Below are 12,456 nucleotides of genomic sequence, written 5' to 3' on the forward strand. Positions count from 1 at the left end.
AAATATAAGCACCCCCCAAATTATTATTATTATTATGCCTTTCCCTAACCTTAACCCAAACATTAACCCCAGTCAAATTATACCTACATTTAAACTTAACCCTCGTTCCTAAAACCTAAACTCAATTAATTTTACCGCTATGAATAAATTAAGTTTTTCTTCTGTCCGGTCTAATAGCCACTACCTATTTTTATACATTGGGACGAACTTCAGCATAGTTTTAATGACCCTGAAAAAGCGAAATGACTTTTGACCTCTTTGGTTTTTGCCTTCAAGTCCTGCCACAGGTATTCTGGAGACAACACCTTGCTGGGCTTGTTGTCGAACAGGTACCTGTTGAGGTGGCTCTCCTCCTGCCAGGGCAGCCTCGATACCGCATCCTCCTCAAACCGTTTCCGACATACCTTTGTTAGTGTGTACACATCCTCCACGAACCCTCCGAACATAGCCCCGCCATAGTAGTAGTCTCCCTCATCCATCCGGATGTAGGCAGTCGAGGCTGGACGCCCCGTTCGTGCGGGAAGCTGTCACGCGTCTCCTCATAATAGCCTGGGTGTATAACAGCAACCAAGCCTTCCAAGAGACTCGGACCCCCAGCGGCGTGGAACTTGCTGTCCACGTCCAGACAGAAGATGTAGTCGGCCTCCCGTCTGATCTGACGTTCGATGGTGGTCTGGATGATCTCCATCCTCCGGGCTGATATCTCCTGCCAGCGGTTTGAACCCGGGGACCTGGATCACACTCAAATGTCTCCCCTGAGCCAGGTTCACTGAAGGAACATCGTGGGGACGATCAGTGAAAACGTAGTAGTGCACGTTGCAAGCCGACCATGAAGTGCTTCTCTGCTGTCTCCAGAAAATCTTGGAGAAACCTGACGTATCTGTCAGTATTTAAAGGCATACAAGTATCATAAGGGATTAATAAGTGCCTTGCTTAAGGACACAACAGCAGTAGTCGCAACTGAGATTTTGATGTCAGCACACCTCTAACTGATGGGGTGGCAGGTAGCCTAGAGGTTAAGATTGTTGGGCCAGTAACCGAAAGGTCACTGGTTCAAATCCTGAACCAAGCCAAGGTGGAAACATCTGCTGTTCTGTCCTTGAGCAGAGGGGGTTGGGTTAAATGTGTAAGACATTTCGGTTGAATGCATTCAGTTGTGCAATTGACTAGGTATCCCTTAACTGCATCATCATTCTCATAGGATAATATACCACTTTCTGACCAGTATACAGTCTAGATAATACATAAATTAGAACAATTATTTACGTGTTCCAAGGCATGAATGATGACAGGCGTCATTACATTTTATTACCTGCCATGTTACATCAGGTACTTATGTCCTTATAGTTGCATTGTTGAAAAAAGTATATATAAGTTCAAATTCCCTTTTGTATATTTGTCAAAAGTTGTACTCACTTTCCAACGGCAAACACAGTGGTTGCTATGGTGAGGTTCATGGGCTTGTAGATGTTGTCGATTAGCACAGGGTCAAAGGTGCCCCTTCCCAGACAATGGGTGCCAACCATGGGGTCACTGACACCACATCAGTACGTCTACAGAAACAGAACGAAGGTCCTGCCTGACTGTGTAGTACTGACCAGAGCCATGTTATGATCTCAATACTTCACTATGGTACTGGCCATTAAAGAACCTTAAAACAAGGTGTGGTGTATTAGGCTACACCTCCCCACACTGATGTATCAGACACTTACACTACGTCAGCTAATATGACTTTAACATTAGAATAAAATGGCTACTTACCCATCCAAGATACTGGGCTGCTTGTACAATAGCCTGGGAGAACAAAATGTACTTGTTTAAATGTGTTTATTGTAATGAAGAGATGGGCTGAGGTTGGTGGTATTAGATAAGACCCAGTTGCGAACTGTGATTCAGGGCCAAAGCCCCCACCTGTTCTGAGCCCCACATTTTTAGCAACAAAAAAAACTTTGTGGGGTTTGCCTGTTTTGCATGTTATTTTGGCATTAATACGTGTAACACATATCAGTTTGCAAACAGTGTAAAAAAAGAAATAATTCATTGAGTTAATAAAGTCTCCATACAAACATGGTCTCTTTTTGTTTTCTTGAATAAGGCAGTTCCAAAATGCTGGTGTTTCAGCCTAGCTCAGTGCTTTTCTGTGGTGGTGGGACAGCGGAAAATACGGAGCGTAGAGGTTTGGAATGTTCACTAGTTGCGCCGTGATTGGCAGAGGAAATTAATTAATTACATGCTATGCTTTTTAAATTAGATACTATGCTGTTTTTACTTAGAGAATTGTCCATTGATTGATGCTAGTGTTTTTTTACTAATTGAAACTTGTCTTGTCGCGACCGCAGTATGTAACCTCCTGTGTTTATAATCCGCAGGAATTTAGCTATATGGGAAGTACAGGGAGGAACAGAGGATGGTGGTGATATTCAATCTTGATCTACACAGACAAGTTAAATTACTTTTTGCATCTCTGTTCCCAGGGCCTGTTTCTGCACATCTGCTAACTGTCACAAAGATGAAAGGATGCACTTTCTATAAAAGGAGAGAGACAGTTCTGTTTGTTGAGCATTTTCAACCATGAACCATTTGCTTGGTTGTTAATTGCTTCATTTTTTGCAAATCTTCTAATAAAAAGTTATTTTGAAGAACACAGTTTCTCTCCTTTTGCTTAGAATTACCATGACATCTGTCACTCATGGAGACACTACGTCACTGCAAAATCTAAGGGTAGAGCTCGAAAATTCAAGCCCCTTTGGTGCTGCCATAGAGTTACATTAGGTGCCCATCCAAGAAGGCTCGAGGTCTTTGGCCACAAATAAAATGACGTCAAATCACTTTATATCTATAGTAGCTTTGATAATTTAAAAACCTTAGCTAGCAGTCATCATCATTAATCAAGTCGACAATCTGTCCAATCCTTTTAATCCTTGTCATATGAAGAGAATTAAGGAAGATAAATTATAGATAAAACGTATCGGTGCTCATTGGCCATGAACATTAGACAACAAGTTGTAATTCGCAAATTCAACAATTAGTGGTTTAGAAGTAATCAGTGGCTAACTGCAAGTATTGCAAAGCAATCACTAGCCTGCTATACAGTGGAGTGGGGTTGGTCCTAATTCTCGGTTTAAGAGTTTATTTTCCTAGTTTAAAATCATTAACATTCAACATTGGCCATACTATTAATCCAGCATGATGTCTGCTGCGCTCAAAACAATGGTTAACTCAGAACTGGGAAATCTGACTTCAGTGAGTTCAAGACAACTAGGAACTCAGGAAAAAGTAGCTCATACGGGGAAAATACGTTTTCAACGGTCATTCAACTCGGATAGTAAATCGGATTAGTCGGGCCTCTTTCTGGAGCTAAGACCTGAAGATCACTGACGTCCTCATGATTCAACCTTGTTTTTCCGAGTTCCCAGTTGTCTTGAAGGCAACATAAATCCAGAGAATGCCAGACTTTGATGACAAGGTTTGATGACAAAATTTGAAGCCTGTACACGTGGAGGAGTACACCAGATCAGTCACTGGCTTCCGTCTTCTCCTTCAACGGATTGGAGCATTAAGGTCAGGAATTGGACCGCAAGGGAGAACTCTTGGAAGGCAGCATGGTCTCCCATTTTGATTGGAGACGTGTTCAGGATGTTATTTTAGTTCATTCTGGACTAGCTGGCGTGGCTCACCATATCTCGCTTTCAGGGACTGGAAAGCGGCAGTGTATGGTGTTGCAGAGTGCGATAAAGGATTTGGCCAGCTTGTATGCACTGGGAAACCGCAAGTGATCCATCAGTACTTGGTATTTGTAGCGTTCTGACAGATGGCTGTGAATACCCAGTAGGCTCTCCAATGCCATTTCCAAAAGGACAAAATCACTCTCCTTTCCACTCTCAAAGTATGGCAGTTTTGGTCTGGGAATTCCATAGGCCGAGGCTACTAGCAGTTTCATGATGTTGGCTTCCCTCTTCTGGTTGCGTGAAGGATAAACCCGGGACTGCTGATGAGCTCACTGTGGCCTCACTGTGCCTGTCCCCTACTGTCCCAGACCCTCTCATTTGTGGCAGCCTGAATTGAGTGAAAGCTCTCCCACCTGATGGTTGATGACTGGCCTGGCCCAGGCCCTGGATGAGAGGAACGATTTGCCGTTGTTGGTAATTGGCGGAAAGACGAAGGAGTGGTGCTTTGTCTAGATGAAGGAGGAATGCTAACTTGTGTCACTGGCATAGAGGGCGTTGGCGGGGTGGCCTGTTCCCCGTGCTACCATGGCCACTTCCAAAGGGGTATCCACCGGTCAAACTCTCCACTCTGTCTAGAGGGCCTCGACAATTTCCCACTGCTTACTGCCTCGGGAAGCTAGTTGACCTATGCTGTGGGAGTTACCTCTTCCATGGGTTCTTCCTGTAGACCACGTTCCCGTTCAAATCCCTTTCCAATCCTTGGCTCGGACAGGATGGTTGATGGCTGAAACGGACAGTTGATCCATCGCCGCTTTGAGCCCAGGTGGGCTTGCCCTTTGGTGGAGGATACTCCACCACATAATCCTTAAGATAACCAGGTTCTTGTCTGCTCGTTTGTTGCTTGGTTCTCCTGGTGCTGCTGGTGGTTGAGGATGAAGCCTTCTTTGGTGCTTTAGGATTAGCTCCTGGATCTTTTATTTGTTCCAAAGACTTTTCCACTTATCTTTAACCTCAGCTGCTCTTTCCTCCTCTCTCCTTCCAGGAGACAATTATTCCTTCTCCTCCATTTCCTTTTCACCCGTCTTTGGTTCAGTCATCATCTGGCTCAAAGGACGATTGAAATATTATTGGAATCTGTGTAGGTAGCTGGACAGGTAGGGTGACTGGACAATAGTGAAGGTGAACAGGTGGTCACGGGTCAGGTGACAGAGGAATGGATGAGACTGAGGCAGGAATTCCTTTAACTACAAAGTGGTATATTTACTGGGTAGTTTATCTGTGCTGCATAACAAAGGAAACAGAAGAACATGTATACAATCAAATTCAAAACAGAAAGTCAAATCATAACAATCATTCTCATTATTAACAGAATGAGGTAATTCAGCAATAAGGTTCCATAGGAATTCAATATGAAGCAGAATGGAGTCATTTAGGATCATAACCATGAGAATGCAAATAAATCGATCAGTTATCATTTATTCAATCTATAATCTCCATCAATTTGATATGAGAATTGATCAATTCAGCAAATAATAACTACGTTTCATCTTTCATCCTCCCAGGTTTGTCTTCATATGTACATGTAATTTCATTACATTTTAACCATATACAAAATGGAATAATTGGCCTGTGATGATCTGTAGGGCCGTGATCATTGTCCATCGGCATAACACAATAGGTTTGAAGTGTTCGCTCCAAGCCGCGCTCCCCGGTAATAACTATAAACAATAACTGATGGCCCGCTCTCCCGATTGCAATAGATGGTTCAGATGAAAGGTAACAGATTCAGTGGATTTACGTTGATTCGTGGACGCACAGAATGTCTGGATTAGACGGAGTTGAGGAAGAGAAAGCAGCGCGGTTGCATGGTGGCGATTTCCTCCTATTAATGAGTTGAGATCTGTCAGACATTTCCACCTGACCTAATTAAAGCGCCCCCTGCACAAATGGCCATGAATTAAAGGACGATTCCACCAACTCCATGGGCCTTTCTACAGAACATATATACTGAACAAAAATATACTATATATAAATAATTGTCACTTGGAAGATTTCATGGCAGAGGTGAGGAAGGTGTTCGATTCTCCGGTATCCAGAAGAGAGGTGGCACGAAAACTACTTGAATTATGTCAAGACTCCCGTAGTGTGGCAGACTACGCAGTAGATTTTCCACGTTGGCGCCAAGAGTGCCTGAATCCGGAGTCCTTATTCGATACCTTCCTTCACGGACTATCAGAGGTAATAAAGACGAGCTAGCAGCTCGGGAGTTACCGCTGGACCTCGATTCCCTCATCGCCCTTACTATTGGATTGATGGGCATCTACGGGAACGCAGGAGTGAGAAGTGGTCTGGTCTTGGTCACACTTGGTAATCCACTGAAGTCCCCGAAGGCTGTATTTCCGAGAAGACCCGAAGCCACCCGAGTTCCCTCGAGAGTCAACGGCGAAGGAACCTATGCAACTGGGCAGAGCTAGATTATCGCCTAGGGAACGTTCACGTAGGCTAAGCTCCAACAGTTGTCTGTATTGTGGTGCTGCAGGGCATTTCATAGCTACCTGCCCAGTAAAGAGACCTGAATCATTAGTAGGTACAAGTACACTGGTGAGCCAGACTGGGAACCCTCTAATTCCCCATCACCCGTACTCCTTTTTTCTTATCCTGCTGTGGGAGACCAGCCTAAGTCTCTTCAGGTGCTCATTGACTTTGGTGCAGATGAGAGTTTCATGGAAGCTACCCTGGTATCGGAACTAGGTATCACCACTCAACTCCTCTCCGTTCCCATGGATGCCAGGGCACTGGACGGCTGCTCCATTGGAAGAGTCACACACAGCACAGTTCCCATTCATCTGCAGGTATCTGGTAATCACAGTGAGTCATTACAGCTTCTCCTCATTGTCTCCCCACATCCCCTGTTGTTTTGGGATTGTCTTGGCTCCAGAAGCACAACCCCAATATTGACTGGACCACGGGTTCAATCCTGGGTTGGAGCCCGTTCTGCCATTCACACTGCCTGAAGGCGGCGCAGCCTTCCCCGGAACGTCTGCCTCCAGGGTTAAGAACGGCCTCGGATTTCTCTGCCGTTCCCGCAGAGTACAATAACCTCCAGGAGGTTTTCAGCAAGGCTCATGCTACCTCCCTTCCTCCACATCACTCCTTACGATTAGCAATTGACCTCCAGTCGGGCACCACACCACCTCGAGGCCGGCTATATTCCCTGTCTGGCCCTGAGACCAAGACAATGGAGGAGTACATTGAGGACTCTTTGGCTGTTGGGACCATTCGTCCTTCTGCCTCTCCTGCTGGCACAGGGTTCTTCTTTGTGGGGAAGAAGGACAAGAGCCTGCATCCATGTATTGATTACTGGGGCCTCAATGACATCACGATCAAGAATCGGTACCGCTACCACTCCTCTCCTCGGCTTTCCGAACCTCTCCAGGGGCTACCATCTTTTTTCAAACCGGACCTTCGGAATGCCTACCACCTTGTTCAGAGACGCAAAGGAGACGAGTGGAAGACAGCTTTCAACACTGGCAGTGGTCATGCCGTTTGGACTCACCAACACTCCCGCTGTCTTCCAGGCCCTGGTCAACGATGGGCTCTGGGACATGTTGAATCATTTTGTATTTGTCTACCTTGATGACATCCTGGTTCTCTCTCGTTCTTCCCAAGAACACATTCTCCATGTTCGACAAGTCCTTCAGCACCTCCTGGAGAATCACTTGTTTGTAAAAGCTAAGAAGTGCAAGTTCCACCACTCCACTATCTCCTTTCTGGGATACGTCATTGCTGAAGGGAATGTCCAGATGGATCCAGAAAAGGTGAGAGCGGTGGTGAATTGGCAGCAAACCACGTCCAGGGTGCAGCTACAACGGTTTCTGGGGTTTGCTAATTTCTACCGCCGTTTCATTCGGGGCTACAGCACTCTGGCGGCTCCCCTCTCTGCACTCATCTCCCCCAAGGTACCGTTCACATGGTCCCCAGCAGCAGACAGGGCTTTTATGGATCTGAAGCTCTGATTCACTACTGCCCCCCATCCTCATCCATCCGGACCCGACCCGTTAGTTTGTGGTTGAGGTTGACGCTTCCAACGTGGGAGTAGGGGGCCGTCCTCTCCCAGCGATCCATCCAGGACCAAAAGCTTCATCCCTGTGCCTTCATGTCCCATCGTCTCAACTCTGCGGAAAGGAACTATGACTTTGGGAACTGTGAACTCCTGGTGGTTAAGATGGCTCTGGAGGAGTGGAGGCACTGGCTGGAAGAGGCGGAACATCCATTTTTGGTGTGGACTGACCACAATTATTTTAGAATACCTCCGCACTGCTAAATGCCTTAACTCATGGCAAGCCCATTGGGCCCTGTTATTCACCAGGTTCAATTTTATAGGCCTAAGATCTGTGTATCCACTATTTTCATTGGCCTATGCTATTGGTTGCATTTAAGTTAATGTTTAATTCGCTTTGTTAGTCTCAGTGTGTAAACGACAAAGTAGCTTATCATTTTGATCATTTGGGTGATATAAAAATGTATAATTTTAATGTCTCCAGTTATGGAAAATAATGTAGAATTCCAGGAAATTATTTTAGAAAAGGCCCTCTTGGACCCACACACCCTCATCTTATGAAACTCTGAATGCCCTGGCAGCCAAATCTGTCAGGGAAACTACTATGATAGAATATTCTGATATTTCTGCCTGACTGTGGCGCTCTTTACCCGAATTGTTAGGATTTTCTTGTGATCACAACAAAACAAATTATTTTGCTCAAATAGAGAGATAACACAATTTAATTTTCTTTGAAAAGATGGGCCTGGCTGAGAATATAACATTCAGTTTTCTGCCTGAGTGTGGTGCTGTTTACCACAATTTGATGGATTTTCTTGTGACAGAAATCCTAACATCCTAATTTTAAAATGACCATACTACCTTTAAATGTACCAAGTACCATGACTTGTTGGGGGAATTTCTCAGTTTATCTCAACTAACCTGCTGCCCTTCTGGTCCTCATCAATTGTAATTTGTCTGTTGGAAACAGCAAAACCTTAAAATAACGTTCCCCTTAATACAATCCAAGCCTCAAACCAAACCCTGTTAGTAAGAATCAGACAATACTGTGATTTTCATTTCACATTATAGCAACATTAGGCTGTAATAGATTAACAGAACTTGATCTTACCTGTTGAGTCTTTCAGAGAAGAAGCTGAAGTAGACATACCTTTGGGGAAGCAGGAGAGAATCAGTTCAAGTCTGTCATGAAAACATTTGTCTTTTTACACTAACAAAATGTGTCGCCGGCACTGCCGTACTTAGACATCAGATTTTCAACTTTTTATTTAAAACGTAATTTATACCCTTATGCAAGTACATCACGCAAGACGAAATTAGCTTCGCAAAATGGCAACACTGCATAGTTCCGTAGAGTTACACATTAACGGGCCGCATACATTTGCGTATCTTATTGTATTGCGTAGGGTGTAAATTAGACTTTATACTATCCTTACATTACCTTGGAGGTGGTGTGGCCAAAGCCACATTCATGCTGCGTATGTTTGTTCAGCTATTAACATACTGATAATCTCATAGTATGTAGTAGTACTGTATATACTAGTGGGCAAGATATTTAAAGTATACAGGAACTTTTCAATTAAACCATATTGCACACAATGTTGCACACGTGAAAAATGCAACGATTCACAATTGTGCAAACATGTTTAAAGGGTCATTTTGTTGTTGTTGCTAAAACAACAAAAATGCTGTACTGATATTGACTGCATGTAGCTTCAGAGAGAGCCATTGTCTTTATTCAATACCACTCAGAGAGGGGTATGTGGTGTAGAAGTTTCCCAAGATACCTAGTTATTATATTGAATAGTTTGATTAAATCTTGAAGTTCAATGACTGTTTAGTTAGTGCTTCCCTCAACCCTGCAACAGAACCGGTTGGTTAAATCATTGTGTAACCTTAGTTTTCCTTTTTGACCAGGCTGAAAAGAAAGCCTCAGTCATTCAGTTTGCATTGACTATTGTGGAGGAGGGAAAACATTGTGGCGTTCATACATGTGTGGGAATTCCCTATTTTTCCACTTAACCCAAACTAAGAACCTGATTGTACCTGTTCTTGTTTAAACATGAATGGCTGGAGTAGTACGGCATTATGCTTTTTGGCAGTAGTTAGCACTGTTTGGGACTCACAGTGGCAAAATATTGAACGGTGACTGACATTTAACTGTGTGTTGGCCATGTATATCCTCTGGGTAAGAGGGAGGTTTGCCATGTGGCTGTGGTTTAAGTTTGTAAATTACTAAGTTTGAGATGTATTTTTTTAATGGAATCTTGAGAATTTAAATGTCTGTTTAGTGTTTCCCTCGAACTAGGTCACATTTAGACACCTTTCTAATTATTAAATGTATTACTTAGACAGGGTCTAAGGGGATTCCATAGCGACAGCATGCGAGATAAGTCATGACCTAATGACTGTACCTGCTAAATACTGGATTTAATAGTTTCTTGTTCATTGTTCGGCGATGCAAACAAAAAACCCACATGATTTCACATGTGGAAAATGACACGATTTCACATGTAATATGTCCACATGATTTACACATGTGAAATTTTATGTGATATCATGTTAAACTATGTGGTTTTGGAACACCGCATATGGTATTTCACGTGATCACATAGCATTTCACATGTGGATTCAAATGTTCACAAAAAGTCGATAGAATGTCCCCTGAACATCACGAAATAGCCGCAGTGTTTTCCACTTACATATTTCACATACATGAATACCTTGTGTATGTTTATTTATACATTCATTATTATTCAACTTGTCCCCATCTGGAATTTGAACTCACAACCTCTTAGTTCACGGCATTCCGATCTTCCTGCTATGCCACCATGTCTGTGTCAATTACTGATTTAATCTAGATCTCAGATGTGGAATTGCATTTTCACATGTCAAAAACGTTCAAATATTGTCACGTGTAGTTTCATTGTATCACATGTTGCATCCCCATGTCACATTTATGTGTAGTTATATGTTATCACATGTTGCTTTTACATGTTGTCAAAAGTTATCACATTAACTTGAACACATGTCAAAATAATTTGGTTTTTCCCACAAAGATCCAATCGGAACCGTCTACAGATTTATGGATGTATCTTCGGACGTGGGACATCTACTGCTAGCAGGTACAGTCATTGGACTGTCTTACATTTGTCTTACATATCTATCTTACATTTACACTTATCTTGCATGCTGTCGCTATTGAATCCCCTTAGAACCCGTCTTATTTATTTTGGTAGGGGGGTAGATCATTTAAAATTGCAGATAGATTGTAGCTTCCATCAATATAATTGTCTGCATCATTTCCATTCCTCCATATATGTTTTTGTATATATATGTATATCTTCTCTAGGGTCGGCGGGACGAAATCGTCCCACCTACGTAACAGCCAGTGGAATCCTGTGGCGCGTTATTCAAATACCTTAGAAATGCTATTACTTCAATTTCTCAAACATATGACTATTTTACACCATTTTAAAGACAAGACTCTCGTTAATCTAACCACACTGTCCGATTTCAAAAGGCTTTACAACGAAAGCAAAACATTAGATTATGTCAGCAGAGTACCCAGCCAGAAATAATCAGACACCCATTTTTCAAGCTAGCATATAATGTCACAAAAACCCAGAAGACAGCTAAATGCAGCACTAACCTTTGATGATCTTCATCAGATGACACACCTAGGACATTATGTTATACAATACATGCATGTGTTGTTCAATCAAGTTCATATTTATATCAAAAACCAGCTTTTTTACATTAGCATGTGACGTTCAGAACTAGCATACCCCCCGCAAACTTCCGGTGAATTTACTAAAAATGTACTAAATTACTCACGATAAACGTTCACAAAAAGCATAACAATTATTTTAAGAATTATAGATACAGAACTCCTCTATGCACTTTCGATATGTCCGATTTTAAAATAGCTTTTCGGTGAAAGCACATTTTGCAATATTCTCAGTAGATAGCCCGGCATCACAGGGCTAGCTATTTAGACACCCAGCAAGTTTAGCACTCACCAAAGTCAGATTTACTATAAGAAAAATGTTATTACCTTTGGTGTTCTTCGTCAGAATGCACTCCCAGGACTTCTACTTCAATAACAAATGTTGGTTTGGTTCAAAATAATACATAGTTATGTTCAAATATCCTCTGTTTTGTTCGTTCGTTCAAGACACTATCCGAATGGTAAAGAAGGGTGACGAAGCACGGCGCATTTCGTGACCAAAAATTTCTAAATATTCCATTACCGTACTTCAAAGCATGTCAACCGCTGTTTAAAATCAATTTTTATGCCATTTTTCTCGTAAAAAAGCGATAATATTCCGACCGGGAATCTGCGTTTAGGTAAAAAGACGAAAGATAATAAAGCACGGGGTCGACTCGTGCACGCGCCTAAGCCCATTGTCCTCTGATCGGCCACTTGCCAAACGCGCAAATGTGTTTTCAGCCTGGGGCTGCCTCGATATCATTCTGCTTTTTCCCGGGCTCTGAGAGCCTATGGGAGCCGTAGGAAGTGTCACGTTACAGCAAAGATCCTCAGTCTTCAATAAACAGAGACAAGAAGAACAAGATCTTGTCAGAGAGGGCACTTCCTGTAAGGAATCTTCTTAGGTTTTTTGCCTGCCATATGGAGTTCTGTTATACTCACAGACACCATTCAAACAGTTTTAGAAACTTTAGGGTGTTTTTCTATCCAAAGCCAATAATTATATGCATATTCTA

General features: G+C 42.8%; 1 pseudogene; it reads right to left on the minus strand.

Annotated features, from left to right (window-relative positions):
• Positions 1-220: 220 nt before the first annotated feature.
• LOC123741842 (globoside alpha-1,3-N-acetylgalactosaminyltransferase 1-like) lies at positions 221-9,201 on the minus strand (annotated as a pseudogene).
• Between the last annotated feature and the right edge of the window lie 3,255 nt (positions 9,202-12,456).

This window comes from Salmo salar, chromosome ssa03 (assembly GCF_905237065.1).
Source record: "Salmo salar chromosome ssa03, Ssal_v3.1, whole genome shotgun sequence".
Lineage (NCBI taxonomy): Eukaryota > Metazoa > Chordata > Actinopteri > Salmoniformes > Salmonidae > Salmo > Salmo salar.